This window comes from Aplidium turbinatum, chromosome 6 (genome assembly GCF_918807975.1).
Source record: "Aplidium turbinatum chromosome 6, kaAplTurb1.1, whole genome shotgun sequence".
Taxonomy (NCBI): domain Eukaryota; kingdom Metazoa; phylum Chordata; class Ascidiacea; order Aplousobranchia; family Polyclinidae; genus Aplidium; species Aplidium turbinatum.
Genome location: NC_137477.1, coordinates 6,889,440 through 6,906,487, shown reverse-complemented (window position 1 = coordinate 6,906,487; position 17,048 = coordinate 6,889,440). Strand labels below are relative to the sequence as shown.

Genomic DNA, 17,048 nt, shown 5'->3' with positions numbered 1-17,048 from the left:
TTTTATTGTGTTGTCTTTCAGTGGATTAAAGCCTCAGATAAATAATTCAAATGTTTTTCACAAGTAGCCTATTAAACGTACGTTCGGATGTAAATGCTACAACCGAACATAATTTTTTTGTGCATATTCCTATTATAGTCAGTACTATGACTACTGTAGCCAGGGGCGTCGGAACGATTTTTGACTGGGGGGGCAAGATTACGAAAAAAGGGCACTTTTGTTTACTAAAAGGCCATTTTTTTTCAAGTTTTAAGATAAAATATAGCGATAATGCTAATCTATCAGCTCACTATGTATTGAGTAATGATAGCCTACAAGTGTCCGGTATACAAAGAAGGGCATCATGCTATGTTATAATGATGCAACCTACTGTCAAGTCTTAAAGCAGCCTGCGGCCATGACCGCTAAGTAGTGCTTGAATGACCGCCGGTGCTACCTCCTCAATCGGCCAAGTTTGGTCGCCGGTCTCTTCTAGCCAATTATCTAATTTCGCAATAGAATGATCGTGGATTAACTGTCGAAAATATGTAGTAGCAAAGAGTGACGCAAAATTAGGTCAGCGCGTCATAATCGCCACTGTTGCATTGTGCGGGAATATTTGTTATTAATGGAATATATTCATCTGCGATCACCAGCGCTTTAAGTCTTGTTTGTAATTGCCGACGTTTATTTTAAGAAAGTCTTAATCCGAAGTGCTAATTTACATCAGCTGGCAATATTGTCGTTTTTATGTCGATTCGATGTTGTCGGACATTGAATCGTTATTAAAAAGGAGAACTAGGTTAGTTGACATCCGAGGGGAAAAAATTTTTGATCATATTTTGCAAAAATTATGCTTCTTTTAGTAATGTCCTTCACATCATTGAAATACTTATTTTATTACCTTGCCGTCATCGTCAACACATGTCGAACGTTGTTTTTCGTTGCTAAAAAGAATTCTAGGAGAGTGACAAACTTCTTTAAAATCAGCCACATTGGAGACACTCGCGCGAGTGTCGTTAGATGGTCCCGCAGTACCGGATTACATCCCGATAAAGCAGTTATTGCGTAGTGCAATGATTCTATTGCCCAGGCCAAGACTTCAACAACGCTAAGTGATCATTTTAGCATTGTTGCAAGCTTAATTCTATTTACTTGTGCTATCGTTATTTTTATTTTGGCCTCCAAGCACGCAGATTTGGCCGCCAAGAAGGAGCTCCCGGAAGACCACGATGGCTGCCGAAAAAAAAGAGTTTTAAGGCCTGTACTGTGTTTCAAAATTTTGTGCCGTAAATATTATTTTGAAGCAGAAATGAAAGATTATAATTAGGCTAAAAGCGAATAGCAGAAATTATTATATTGCAAAATGTGCATTAGCTTACATGACTTTAAAAGGGCACCATTGCCCCCCTGACCCTCCATCTGCAGAAAATTTGAGGGCAGGAGGGGCGGCCGCCCCCCCTGCCCCCCCGCTTCCGGCGCTCCTGACTGTAGCCAATACTACCACTGTCAGTAATTCAATTGGATCAGTGGTGCATTTGCATTGATTCGTTGCACAATTGCCAAAGACGTAAGCATAACTAAGTTACCGCTCTGCTGCTCAAAAAAAACTATTCAATTTCAAAGCTCAAACATTCTGTCACGAAGCACTTTCGAATTCTTGATATGAGCCTATTACAAAATGCTATTCTTATCTCTTTGGCGTTGATGCGTGTAATGTATGGCTTGTTTACCAAAGCGTTTTTTTTTATGCAACGTTCATATAACCCGGCATTTTAGTGGACGCTATTGACTGCAAGAAACTGATAAAAGCGTCATCATGATTGACGTGTAGTGCATGATTACAAACCACAACGCATGTATGGTGGAATAATTAGACTTTTCACAACACTGCAAATTTTGATTCATCCTTTCCTAGAATTTTAACGCATTAATGCGTTTGTGCAAAGATATTTTTTGATAAGAAAAAAATTTGTTGCAACTTTCGTTAAAGTTTTAAGCAACATACAATGAAAAACAAAGTCAAGAAGTATTGTAGTCGCCAAAATTGATTAGAGACCGTTATTGCAAATTTGATGTTTACATAAATTAAGAATTGTTAGCGGCCTTGTTTTTTTTTTTCTTTGTCGTATTCAGGCTTACACCCGGTGATTGAAGATTTAGATTAAGTGTACTGGAAGGCAAGGAAGCCGATCTTCGTGACCACCTTCAAGAATGCCTTTAAGTGTCCTGCCTGGAGTGTCCCTTAAGATGTCGAAAGACACTTGCTGCGTTCAGGGAGCTTTTCTGGTGAGTTTTCCTATCCTGTTTGGCAGACTTCAAATCATCACCTACTTGTTTATTTTTTATTTCTGTTTTTTTCTACCAGACTAAGATTGCAGTTAGAATATTACATGGAAAATCAAAGTAGAATGCAGAATTTAAGTTACAGCCATAAGATGGGATTTTAAATAACACTGAACTGAAGAAACAAAAGAGTGTTGCCTTTTCTTTGAGAAGGCGCCTTTCCCACAGGTGAAGGCGCTAAAGGGCAGGGAAACCCAAATTAACTTTTGCGAGTTTTTTGTTTCAGCGTGATGTCATTGTGTAGGCCCACAATATGCGTTTTAGAAAAAAAAAATCCAAATTTTGTTGCCCTCGTCTCGCTACGGCCGCTTTTGTTTGATCCCCGTTGGCGAGGCAGCGCGCGCATCCAGCCGTGACGCTGTACTCTGTGACGTCACAAGGTACATACAGTATTATTCGAATTAATTGAAACTGTCAAGAAAACAGGCTGAATTTGTGTATATTTGGTTCATTGCGATAATTTAACAGATGTGTATAGTTAAATACCTAATGTGGCCTCCACCTTCTTTCAATATTGCACGAAGACGGTTTGGAACAATTTTTAGGAAATTTTTGGAACAATTTTTTAATTCGAACAATACTGTATGTACCTTGTGACGTCACAGAGTACAGCGTCACGGCTGGATGCGCGCGAGGCTTCGCAAACGGGGATCAAACAAAAGCGGCCTTAGCGAGACGAGGGCAACAAAATTTGGATTTTTTTTTTCTAAAACGCATGTTGTACACAATGACATCACGCTGAAACAAAAAAGTTAATTTGGGTTTCCCCGCCCTCTAACAAAAAATTAAGCGAGACGCGAGCACATAGCAAATTATGCTTAGACCAATGGTACCCAACTTGGGGACAAATTACCCTCGGGAGGTAATATGCAATTTTTCGAGGGGTAATGCGGTACCACAATCACGCTTAAAATATATTTTGTTCTCCATTATATGATAGCCTATATGTTGTTGTTCACCTCACAGACGCAATCGTCCCACCAAAAACGATATTTTTTCTTGCAGTGGTTGTTTCTAAAACTTAGGCTACTGAAAAGTAATCAATAAAACGATATAAATAGAAGCATAATAGTTGAATTCTTTTACGAAGTGAAATACTCCATAATTGCTAGATTTATTTGAATAACGGTTCAAAAAGGGTTGGGAAACACTGGTCTAGAGCCTAGAGCTAAGAAACGTGTGTACAACAATTTATGTCTAGATGTGAGCAAAATAATTTTGACTCAGCGCGTAGGGCGAATAAGCCTCCGGAACACTACCAATGACACAGCCGCATGCTCTTGAGCGGTGTCGAAGCGGCGCCCATGCGAATGTCGTTCCAGAGCTCTCATCACTCAGCAATGCAGTCGACTTAGGTTTATAGGCTATTACACAGCTCTTCAACCGATGTGCACGGTGCATCCTTGGGTGCACCAAAATATGCATCGGGTGCACCAGTACGAAAGGGCACACAATGGTGCATCACAACCTCGTTACACTAAACAGATGCTTTTAAAAAAAAAAGTTTTATTAACAATAATGAACCACTAACCCAGACATTCAGAAGAACAGAATTTTCAAGTAGGCTGCCTTAACTGCCAAAAAAGAAGCTGTGCTGAGAGAAAATGTTAAAAGTTAAGCTAAAATGCTATTTTAAAGTGGTAGGCGCTAGAGATGATCGGAGTCTGGATTTTCAGGCTTCTCATCAGCTCCGCCTTCAAGCTAAACTCATTTCACATTCGTTCCGCATCCTGTTGTTTGGGGCAAACTTTACCTCCGCATCCGCTCCACATCTTTTTGTTTGCGGTAAAATGTATCTCTGCGTCCAGTGCTTATCAATATATTGAAGAATTTTATTTTTATTTAACACTGAACTTCGCCTTCGCATCCTTTCCAGTTCCGGTTTTCGGACAAAAATTTAGGTTCCGGCTTCGATTGAAAGCAGCCAGACTCTGGATCCGGTTACTCCAAAGATTTGATTCCTGCTCAATGCTCATCTCTGGTAGGCGCTAAAATTTTACCTATTTAAAATAAACAACTATTAAAAATTTGAGGTTAAACTAAATTACTCTCAACCAATTTGTATTCAATTCACATTGCACATTAACATTTACAATTTGTAAACTTAGTTGATTTGAAAAGAAACTAAAGGTTTAAAAAATATTTTGCTAAACCTTTAAAACTAATAGACCAGGACTGTCCAAAGTCCGGTCCGCGGCCAAATCTGGCCAACGAGACGTTTGTGTATGGCTCGCTTCTATTGTTTCATAATGTGTTATTTTTGCCCAGCAGACACACAGAAATTATATCAATTTAAATTGCATTATTAAAAAAATAATAATTAAGATAGATTTTTTTCACAGACAATAGAAAGCTGGCGAAAAAAGTTAAAATCATTACTGCGTCATAAATGCAAAATCGTTGATAGCGAACTATCTACCAAAGCTTTAAAACTAAAAAAAGAAGAAAATTAAAACTGTACCGTAGTATTATCAATCAACATGACTTTGTGTCAGGTGATAAATACTAAAATTTCTTTCTGGCTGTAGACGAAGTTCCAGATTGTGTAGATTAAATTTGCAAACATTATTATGTTTTGATGACTTTGACTGAGATGATGAAAAATTGCTTTAAATTTATTTTGGAATAATTGTCAATGTGCAAGACTTGGGCTATCATTACTGTAAGATAACATTTCGGCCAAAATCAACTCATTCCTGGATATTAGGCTACGACCTTTCATTTATGATAGCTTACTTGCTACAAAAATTGAAGACTTAATCTGGTCTTTAGCGAGATTTTTACATGAAAGCATTAGTTTAACTTAAAGTCATAATAAATGAAATTTTCAAACGGGAATTAAGCATTAAAATCCGTAACTAAACATTCAAGAATACATTAAAAAAAAAAAATACCTAAAAAAAATTTGTTTGCAATGGCGCTGGCAAGGCCCAAAGTCCAATGTTTCATTTATTTTCATTTTTTTCAAAATGACCAAAAAGTGCAAAAACTGCTCGAGAATACGTCACTATAGACAGCAATAACAAAAGCCACACCTGATGTTTTGACCAAACTGTCTGATGTTTTGATGTACATACATACATAGCCTAGAGTTAAATCGCCCGCAGTAACAACTATTGTGCGATCAGCTGATTGCTAGGCTATAGTGACGTAGACTGTACAGTCACACGCTTCGCTGCTCACGCCCAATCCCGTTTTGAAAGCTTTGACAAAAGCACGCACGCAATGGTGGTCAGACCGCAATGGGGCAAAATTTTATTGAGAATCGTTTTATGGTAGCATGTTAAACACAAAGAACGTGTACAATCGCCCAGTCAGGTTTTTCCTTTAGTATTCCTTTAAAGAGACACCATACACTGACTTTTGGATGCAGTTATTAAATCTACGAGAATACAGAAGCACAGCTGAAAAGGCAATTTCAATGCTTATTCAAATGCTAACAACGTATTTACGCGAGTGTTTTTTCGTGTGGAATCAAACTTCGAAGAATATATTTAAGCACACGCATTGATGAGGGGAGCAATTGAAAGAGAGGGCATTCCTCGGTTTGAGATCTTGTTAATAACATGCAACAACAATAAAGTCATTACATATAATTCCCCCAATTTTTTTTTCGTATTTTATGTAGCCTAGTGTAATAGTCTCTTTGCAAGATGACTTTCATGTCGCTTTTCACATCGGTTTACTTTTTAACTACACGGGGTGCATGAGTTTATCGCAATATTTTTAAGGGTGCACTGTATCAAAGAAGTTTAAAGAGCACTGGGCTAGTACGTCACCATAAGAATTATCTTATGATTTTAAAAGGAAAGCGTCATACCTTGCCCATTATTTCCTGTTTTGATATGAACCCATTTGTGCCGAAAGTGAAAATACTTAAAAAAAATGCTGAAAATTTAACTATTGCATAATCATGACCTAAAAACATTTTACAATTAATTTTTTCTTGATTATGTTAGTACCGATCGAGAAAAGACTGTCCTACATATAGGACGCTAGGCAAATCCGCTATCAAATTTCGCAAGTTTCTTGTGCGTAATGCGTAAGCCTAACCGTTATCGCTCAAAGTGATAAGTTGGCAATTTCTTGTTATCGAGCATTTTATTGAAATGAAATTCACAAAATACGAAGATGAAAATTGGCAAAGCAACACATCACTGAAACAAGTCATTGCGAAATATGATATTGCTTGAAGCATTTGACATGCAGACCGACATCACATTTTTCGCATCTTGTAGCCTAGTAGTTTTTGCATGGCAATAGGCGCATGGAGTTTGCTTGTCCTGGGCTAGCACCCAATGCTCATAGGCATCGTAACGTACATCGGATAAAGCCTTTTGTGGTCTGCCCCGCTTTCCTTGTTGGGGTGGCTTACCATGTTGTAACAAGTATACTCTGGTAATATATCTTCGAAAGGAAAGCAAATCCATTGAATTGCCGCTATTGCAAATTCTTTGCAGTTGTCATGCATTGTTGACAGAAATATCGAGCATGTATGAAATCAAGCACGAATACCATTTTTTACCTCTCATTGCGATGCGATAGTTTGAAATGTTCTGGTCCATTCTGTCAACACCCCCCATATGTTCGTTATAGAGCTTGATCTAACAAGGTTGTTCTATTTGCACACGCTTCTTTTCAGAGGATGAATAACGAGTGGCTTTAGAAGTTGGGTAAACTCCAGCTGCATTCGAGCATAAATTGACCACACTGTTGTCATTCTAATTGCAAACCAGTAGGCTACGCCGTTGTCGGTATCGGTTCTAAAATCGAACTTGTCTCTTCCTTGTTTTTTCAGAGCATCTTTAGCGATCAGCGGACATTTTTCGGTCCTGTTTTCACGAATTGTAGGCTACCTGTTGCTTTCACTAATTTGTCCTTCAGCGTCGTAGCCAATTTCACAATACTGAAAAAGTTGTCGTAACACAAGTGGACAAATTTTCTGCCGCAGCTGGCGAGGACATTAGCAAAATTGTTGACAAGGTTTCCTCCAAGGCCTAAATCATTTTCTTGAGGCCGCGCTGACTCTGACTTTCCTTGATAAGGATCAAACCAAACCAAGTACCCCAGTGGGGTGGTACCACACCAAATCTTAAAACCAAAACGTATCGGTTTACCTCTCAAAAATTGCTTGCATCCATGGCGCCCATAATACTCGCACATTGACTCGTCAAAGCTGTAAAATTCTTCATTTAGTGCATGTTGCTGAAACTTTTGATTCAGAAGTTTTATTAGTGGCCTGATTTTTGCAAATTTATCCGCTTCATCTAAGCAATTGTTGTCAGCTAAATGAAAATTTGCAAAAATTACCTCGAAGTGGTCCCTTCTCATAGCATTTGTAACAAGTTCATGATGCGTATCAGTAGCGTTTTCCAAGAAAAGTCTGCGTCTCGCTGGAGAAAGATATCCAGATAAAAATAGTATACCAATAAAACATTTTATGTCATGCTTGCCAACCGTCAAGTTTCGATTCTTTTGGGAAGCATATCGATTTGTTTCTTCCACAATCAAATCCAGAACCTCATCATCAAAAAAAAGTTTAAAATAACCTTTTCGGGTCAGCTGTTTGTCTCGTAATTCTTCTATATCGGCATCATCTGCTTTCCACGCTGGCAGGTTGTTTTCCAAGTCTATTTTGACCCAGGTCCGCTTTGGTTTGTTGGTTTGCTTTTTTTGTTTCCTTTTTGGTGGCTCTGTTTGTTCTTCAACATTTGGATCATTTGAATTACTGTTCTCTTCAATTATAGCTGGAGCTAAAAGCATGCTTCCTGGCAAATTATTGATCGTTCCTGGCCCATCCTCATCTCCTGAATCTTCGTCTGTGATATAACCTGTTGCGTTTGCAGGAGGAAGTATTTTAACAGAAAATTGTTCATGTTGATCACGAAAGGGCAAAGCATTTTCCTCTGCTAAATCTAATATTCTACTCAAAGTTGTAGGGGTTTGGTTCCTACAGTTACCATAAAAACGGGCAGAGTTCATATCTAACTTTTGTTCCTGTATGAAAAAAGTCACAAAATAGGACAGGCTGGTGATACAGAGCTGATGCCATTTTTCATTTGGCCTACCACTATAACAGTTTTAGAAAGATGATATAGGCTACGGGTAATAAGCTGATAGGCTAAGTTTTGCTAAGTGGTCAAATTCCAAACGAGCACCAAATAGCGTATAATCTGGAGCCAATACGCCTTTGTTACGGTACTGTACTGCAGCTGTAGGCTAGCTAGTAAATCAAGCCCAAGGTTGAAACAGTCAATACCACTTTATGGGATGACCTATCGACCAGTGGCGTACCGTGACCACTTTGACAGGGTGTTCAGTGACGGCAAAGCAACAGCGGGGGGTCTGGGGGGCCTCCCCCAGAAAAATTTTAAAATTAACATTGAATTTGGTGCGTTCTGAGAGCATTTTCAGCACAAATTCTGAACATGAACAGAACTGACAAAAATAGTGTTGTCGTAATGGAGAAGAATACAAAATAGATATTTATTTGCCTATTGAATGAAAGACTTAATAGGCTAATATCAAACATTAAGTTGCATTTCTAAAGTCACATACTTCAGTTCAGTTTTTATTTCTGACCATCAAAACAAACAATATTACTTGCCATAACACAGCAGGAGTCTGAAAAAACGCGAAAGTTAAAGCGTGCTCGAGATGGAAATGATTTACTTCATGCAAGGATTAGGCACGGTCGCAACACCTTGAGAAATGTACAAGCGAATTAAAAACAAACAGGTGAAAGTTAAAACAAACAACAATAGCAAAGCAACTCGATAATAAACAAGAAAAGAAAGTCGATTGCTATGTTGGTCGGCTGTACTTTTATCCGCCGTACTACTTAGTAAAAACGAAAATGTTTAACACCTCGACTACAAAAGGAAAATTCATCTATAGGTGTTTCAGCAAATAGGTACAATACCAGTAACATACAAACACTCTAATTCAGGGGTCACCAACCTTTTTTGCATGCGGGCCACTTTGGCACTAAGAAAAGCTGTGGCGGGCCGCACTAATAAAATGTTAGGTAGGTTGACTCTTATGCTAAAAAAGAACGCATTTCGTACCCAGTATCCAGCGTTGCATGTTGTTCATACTTATGTTAGAATACCGCAGCAACGAAATTAATCGAACAACGCTACTGCCAGGCCAAGCTCCTTTTTACAACACTTTTGGCTTTTTTTTAACAAGGCCTGATAAACCAGGCCACTTGTTTTGCGCACTTATAGCGAGGCGAGCGGTTTCATCAGAATATGCATCGCCAAGCAAGAGTGGTGTTGTCACTTCGCTTCACAAAAGATATCTTGCAATTAACAATTTTAGTAAACAAGGAAATGTTTGACACATCGCAATACAGGCAACAATAGTGACCTACAAACATATCAGTGAAAAAGAGGCTCCAATAACAGGGAAAAAGAAATCAGGCACCATGAAACAAATGCTTGTAGAAATCACCCAAAAATCGTAATTCTATCGTAATTCATGAACAGTCTTCCCTTTAAAAAAGCAATGAGTTGGTTTTTCATCCTTGTTGTGAAAGTCTATAAAACCGTCTTTCTTTTGTTGTATACAACTGACACTTGCGATACTTAGCCTATCAGCGTGGTAAGAATTTGTTGATTAACAACATTTTGCAGAACTTGCTTCGGCAGTAGCCTACATATACTAAAATTGGAACGATACAGAGAAGATTAGCATGGCCCTGCGCAAGGATGACACGCGAAATCGTGAAGCGTTCCATATTTCTTTAAAAAAAGAAAAAAAAAAACATTTTGCAGTAGGCTACTAAGCTAGATATTTTCATAATACAATCAGAAAAAGTCTTTAAATTTATATATAATATTTTGCCAATTTATTATAAATTGAGTTGGCACACCGAACTATTTTGCCAACAAAAACTTGCATAAAGAGAACACTGGTCGTGAAACATAATAACGGTGAAACCCGCACTAGTGTTTACATGACATTTGCAAACTTAAAATAAGCAACCCTATGCTCACAGACATTTTCGAAATTCGAAAACAGACGTTTTAATCAACCACTGTTACAGTGTGGCTGGACATCGCATTGGAATAGCTTTAAGCAACCCCCACCTAGAACTATAATCTGATTGGTCGGTCGGTGGAATCGTATGCAAAGCGAAAATATGCTTCCCGGAAAGTATTTTTTGCCTTCGTGCTCTTTAACTCCTCAAGAAAAGTATTTTTGGTTATACTTGTACGCTGATACCTTCCGCGGGCCGCAGCGATACAGCGTGGCGGGCCGCATGCGGCCCGCGGGCCGCCATTTGGTGACCCCTGCTCTAATTACAAAACGATTAGATGTGTTGTTTTAGAATGCTGCATCAATGATATTGGCTGTTGCCATAAGCTTTGTTGCAGATTCAGACAAGCTAGTCCTAATTTACTGGCACTTGGTGCATAAAAAACATTTTATCTTATCTTGTTTCCAACTCTGATCACCTCAAACTCTAATCCAACACGCTAAAACTTGCTATTGCCTGGGATTCCCCCGATGACGCGCCAAGGTGTTCAGATCAGCGAGTGAACAGCCTGGCTGAACTAAAACCATCGCTGTTTTCGCTGCCTTGTGACGTCATTTTTCTTAATTGTTTATTTTAAATAGCACTCGCCAAGCTGTCAGTGCACACCCAGCTTAAAGGTAATGACCGAAAAAAATTAAAGGCAATGACCTCAAACGTTGGAGTATTAAAATTAGAAGGGGACGAGTTTTGCAATTGAAAAGAAAGCGATCAACATGCAGCAAGATGTTAGAATATCATGAAAGTAAAGAACATCGACAACCGATGAAAATTTTCTTTTTTTCTGGATTTCTTGGGGTGTTCAGTGAACACCTTGAACACTAGGGTGGCTCGTTTTTGAACTTTTTTTTTTAATTCTCTCGGCGTAGTGGGCAAATGGTGTCAATGAGTGAGAAAACTATCATGACAAAATTTGAGATTCGTAACAAATTGTCTTCAGCCACCTCATGGGGCCCAAGTATCGAAAAATGGGGCCAAAAACGCATTTTTTTTCAAAAATATTTTTAGTTTGGGTAGATACAATATTGTTTAGATATATCTAAATAACCTAAAAAAAGAATTGAAGTCATTTGAACTATTGATGATGAACTGTTTTATTTTGGTCAACGACGCACGAGTACAAAATAATTGACACGGCGAGAAGAACACAATAAACATAGCCAGGTCAGAGACTTTAAAGAACCGGCCTGCCACGCCCCGTGGAGGCGGGGAGCGGCGTGATTATGGGGTGGCGATGCACCCGGAAGGGAAGTCCACCAGCTTAGGTCCCGGGGGCCAGGCTGGGGAGTCTAGGTACCTGTGGAAGGAAAGTGTGGATCGAGATTTTTGTGCGACTCGTCCGCAAAAGTTAGAATGGCGGAACGGGCCAGGGAGACGGGATTTGCTTTCTGCAAACGCAAAAAGGTCAGCTCACGACGGGCCGGGCGACAGAAGTTTTATAAAGCCAGGCAGCGCCCACGTCTCCATCACGTGACCGTAACACAGGTACGTTTGACTCCTATACCCGGTCTGCCCGTAGGCAGAGCGGATAAACTTTGGGGTCTCCCACGAGGAAGAGAAGCTTAGCTACAAGGACGATTTGAATACTCGTGGGAGACGAAAATTATATAAAATCGGGAGCAAAGGCTCAATTAATTGGTGTAAAAAAAAAGATGGTAAGTGGGAATATATTGTATGCTTTACCTACCGAAAAAGTGTTGACGTTGAACCAACGAGCACGGATGTGCACTGGCCAGACGTTGAGGCAGGTTCGCCCAGATGGGTCGGGGGGACTAGCGATCGAAGCGTAGATATGACTAGGCTACGTTACCAGGAAAAATATATAATAGTGGGATGAAACTTTGGAGGTTGCATCGAGTTGATCGGGAAATCATGATTATCGATGAGCTAAAAGCAACGCGAGGTTGATCCGAGCGGGAAAGAGCAGCATATCGAGAGAAGGTAGTGTGTGATAATCTAAAATATTGAAATATGAAAATACAGATCCAGTGTTGTTAATGATATTACGTCATTGATGATATGAGTCCATTCACGATATGCAATATATACTTAATTCATATATTGCTATTTTATTTTATTGATGATGATTGTATTCTTCATTGAGCTGCAGCATGCTGATGAAACGACAATTGTTTACAGGTAAATTGATAATGAAACAATGGATTTAAAGATCCCTTGTCACTTGTTTCAAAAAGAATCCCTTGTCACCTATTTCTGCCGCATTGATTGCTAACCTTTTGCATCTTGCAAGTTTAGCATGATGATGTAATAGAAGCGTTTGTTCCATATTGCACCGTCATGAGCATTTCTTAATCATACTTGTAAAATTCATCTCAATTATTCTACTTTTTACTGCTGCTTGTACGGACAGTTTTAGTAAGTTACCGTATCAAATTGTTGCAATATTTTCTGTATTTGGCAATACTATGAAGAAGAAAAAAAGAAATGAAAAAGAATAAAGCAAGGATATGAAGGTTTTGGACATTCAGTGACTTTTATTTTTTTATTTATTTAACATGTAAATTTGCGTTTTTTTTGGGCTAGTTGTGCTGATAGTAATCTTCTGTAATTTTTTCGTTTCGATCCAGTTGTGCTGATGAATCCTATAGGAAGAAAACCGGTTCCACAACATAAATTATATTGAAAAAATTTGAAATACTATTGTGAGTGTTTACTTGGTCAAATGGTTTAAGGTTTAGACTTGAAAAAAAACTATTGATTTATTTTCTTAATGATTGCTTTCTGTGTTAGGTTGATCGCCCATTTGAGGAAGTGTCATAGTACCTGATCACCTTTAACAGTTAGTTTTTCTCACTTTTGATCATAGATTGGTTTTTCTAGTTTTTCCATCCCTTGTCACCTATTTCTGCCGCATTGATTGCTAACCTTTTGCATCTTGCAAGTTTAGCATGATGATGTAATAGAAGCGTTTGTTCCATATTGCACCGTCATAAGCATTTCTTAATCATACTTGTAAAATTCATCTCAATTATTCTACTTTTTACTGCTGCTTGTACGGACAGTTTTAGTAAGTTACCGTATCAAATTGTTGCAATATTTTCTGTATTTGGCAATACTATGAAGAAGAAAAAAAGAAATGAAAAAGAATAAAGCAAGGATATGAAGGTTTTGGACATTCAGTGACTTTTATTTTTTTATTTATTTAACATGTAAATTTGCGTTTTTTTTGGGCTAGTTGTGCTGATAGTAATCTTCTGTAATTTTTTCGTTTCGATCCAGTTGTGCTGATGAATCCTATAGGAAGAAAACCGGTTCCACAACATAAATTATATTGAAAAAATTTGAAATACTATTGTGAGTGTTTACTTGGTCAAATGGTTTAAGGTTTAGACTTGAAAAAAAAAAAAAAAACTATTGATTTATTTTTTTAACAATGGATTTAACATACTATGACGTCACACAATTACTGGCGGGTTTTGAGGTTTGCTGTCTTGCGCGCTCGGATGCTTACTGCAGAGCTTCTGCTGTTGGGGAATTGAGCTTCTGATCGCTGGAATCGTCTTTTCTATGACGTAGCCCCTCCACGAGTGAGCCCGGCGTTCCAAGCTTTCCCTCACAGCTTCTGAAAATTTCCATTTTGCTGAAAATTTTGCATTTTTGTTTGTGGTTACATAACTACAAACTTCGTCAGTGACGTAAATTCAAATAAAAGACGTCACTTTTTCCTACCAAATTAACCCAATTTCATTAAAAAATGACGCAGCAGCTCATGGCAGGTTTATAAAGAGAAATACAATGACGTTTTATAGCTGGCAAAATGTCTAACGCAATTATGTATCATGTAACCACCCACAAAAATGCGAAATTTTCAGCAAAATGGAAATTTTCAGAAGCTGTGAGGAAGCTGAAGGAATAGTTCAAATGACTCCAATTTTTTTTTTTTAGGCTGATTAGATATATCTAAACAATATTGTATCTACCCAAACTAAAAATATTTTTGAAAAAAATGCGTTTTTGACCCAATTTTTCGATTTTTGGGCCCCATGAGGAGGCTGAAGACAATTTTTTACGAATCTCAAATTTTGTCATGATTGTTTTCTTACTCATTGGCACCATTTCCCCACTACCCCGAGAGAATTTAAAAGAAAAGTTCAAAAACGAGCCACCCTATTGAACACCCTGAATATACGCCACTGGTATCGACTGTTCTAGCCAATCCGCACTGCCAGATACCTAGATATTGCCTAGCAGACCTGGACTACTAACTCCTGTAAAAACGCTAAGAGAAAACCAAAAATTTATCAAAAAATTTCCGTAAATTACGATAATTATGTTATTGTTCTAAAAACAAACACAATTACTTTGTCATACAGCTTAGAAATCATAGGGGATCGCTGTTTGATACCGCTTGATGCGTGGGAATTGATTGCCGCTTTTGTTTCATTTTGCTAACACGTGTGCCTAGCGACCTATATGTAGGACACCTATCTTTTGAACCAATTTTCTCAAAAATTTTGCTGCCAATTAAATTTAAATATTTGCTGTAAAATATGTTGATTGTTGATACAAAACGAATAAAGACAATGACAAATATTTTTGGAAGCTTATTTGCATATGCGGATTTATTAATATAGCCTAATTCGAGATGCACTTTCAAAATTTCGGACTTAGCAAAATCGGGAAAATTGAAAATGATGTGAAGTCTCAACCAAAAAAGCAATTTTTGTAAATAGTTGTGATATATGCTGCAAAAATACTCATAAATGTATTTTGACTTGATCTAAATCTAAAAACTGAACGTGCGAAGAAAATTTTTAATTTGAGTAGGTGTCCTACATATAGGACGCTAGGCATAAATGGGTTAACTTATAATTTAAATATGTCTATTAGTTGGAAAAATACCTCAGCATAAATTAAAACCATCACACAGAGCACCCAGATCAAACCTGGAGTCGGACACAAGTATCCAGCGGAGATAAATTAATAAGCGCGCGAACTGGCCCTTTAGGTCGACTCTCCATCTTCATGATATCAAGGCCAACAAAGTACAAACAGCGAGGCGGCATGTGAAAGATTTCATCATTTCTCTGATTGACGTCGACCGCGATGGTACGAGAAAGAAGCAAAATACCGGGCAGTGATAATTTGATCAGTTGTCGTAACAATTGTGGTTTCGTCGGCTCTATGACGACGTCAACAATTATCCATTGACGCACACACAGAGAGGTCCAAAGCATCACAATGCATTTTGACAGACAGACCAAAAAGGATTATTTTATCATATTTCAGTTTGTAACGTATTCAACCATACGACGTTAAACAATTGACACCAATCATAAAGAAGCTTAATTTGTAAAATAAAGGAAATGGATGTTCTTAAAAAGATTCAATGTAATTGAAAACATGCAAGCGTTATTAGGATTTAAATTTTTCTTACTCTTTTTGATAACCTACATAGAACTTTTACAAAGACAGAGACAATGATAATTTAACTTTTTAATTCATGATGTTTTTCCAATTATATGTTGTAGGTTTTCTGACCGCACCGCAGTTTAAAATGTGAATAAAAATTTTCATTTTTGTGAGAATGTTAGTTGCAAGATGTTTTGTATTTTCTTTTACAATTTGATTATGTACCTGGTGGTCACTGATATATTTAATTTGTGTATGTGTAAACTCAGTATTTTGTTCATTATGTATATTTTAGTTATTGTGAATGGACATAGAAGAAAAAAAAGTCACATTTAAAGTCAAAGGCATAAATTTACCTAATTCTATTTTTCAAATGCGATTTACTCAAAATCATGTTTTTGTGCACTAACAATGTTTCTTCTAGAAAATTACTTGTTAGAATTGTCTAAAATTTTTAACAGATGTAGCCTACAGTAGGCCCTTACGGACATAATGATTGAGTTTTGTTTCAATATTCAGGGTAATAAATATTTTATTACCAAATCCTGAAGTGAAATTTGCTTTCGATGCATAGCAATTATGAAATTTTTTATATTTAAAAAAATAAAAGAGTTAAAAGAAATACCCTCTATCAATTTATGGCTAGGATACCCTACTAGATCACCATGCAGTTTGAAGTCCCTACCTCTAGCCATTTTCGAGTTTTTAGGGCTGCAATGGAGACAATCGGTTGATGTTATGTACAAATTCAAAATGGTATAAACCCTTAATGGATTGCCCCAGCCTAACAAAGTAAATACATTTGCATAGCTTGTTTCCTCCTCTTTCCAGCAATATATGGTTTGTTGGGGTTTGAGGGTGAACTTTTGTGTGTAGATTGTTATTTATGACAAGTACGAAAAATGCGATTCTAACTACAGTCGTGCCAAAAGTTGAAGACCAGACTTGATTTATGACGGTTTTGCATTACATCATAATACTGCATCAGATATTGTTTCACTTGTATCATCTTTATTCTGGGTCGAAATCTGATGTAATCAGTCATTATTTAGCAAATATCAATTGAACATTAGCCAGTATAGATTACTTTTCTGTATTATTTGTCTGCCTAAAATGGGTAAAATGTGCTCTCTTTCGGAGATTCAGCGATGTCAAATTGTTGTTCTCCACAGGGAAAGCTACACAGAACGTCAAATTGGTGAGCAGCTTGGATTTAGTAAAACTGCTGTGTATCAGGCAATTGTGAAATTTAAGTAATCAGGAACTTATGCTGATTCAAAACGCAGTTGTTGTCCTTGAAAAATAACTC

At 37.6% G+C, this 17,048-nt stretch overlaps 1 pseudogene; it reads left to right on the top strand.

Annotated features, from left to right (window-relative positions):
• The first annotated feature begins 9,976 nt into the window (after window positions 1–9,976).
• LOC145773070 (U6 spliceosomal RNA) lies at window positions 9,977–10,072 on the top strand (annotated as a pseudogene).
• Window positions 10,073–17,048: the final 6,976 nt, after the last annotated feature.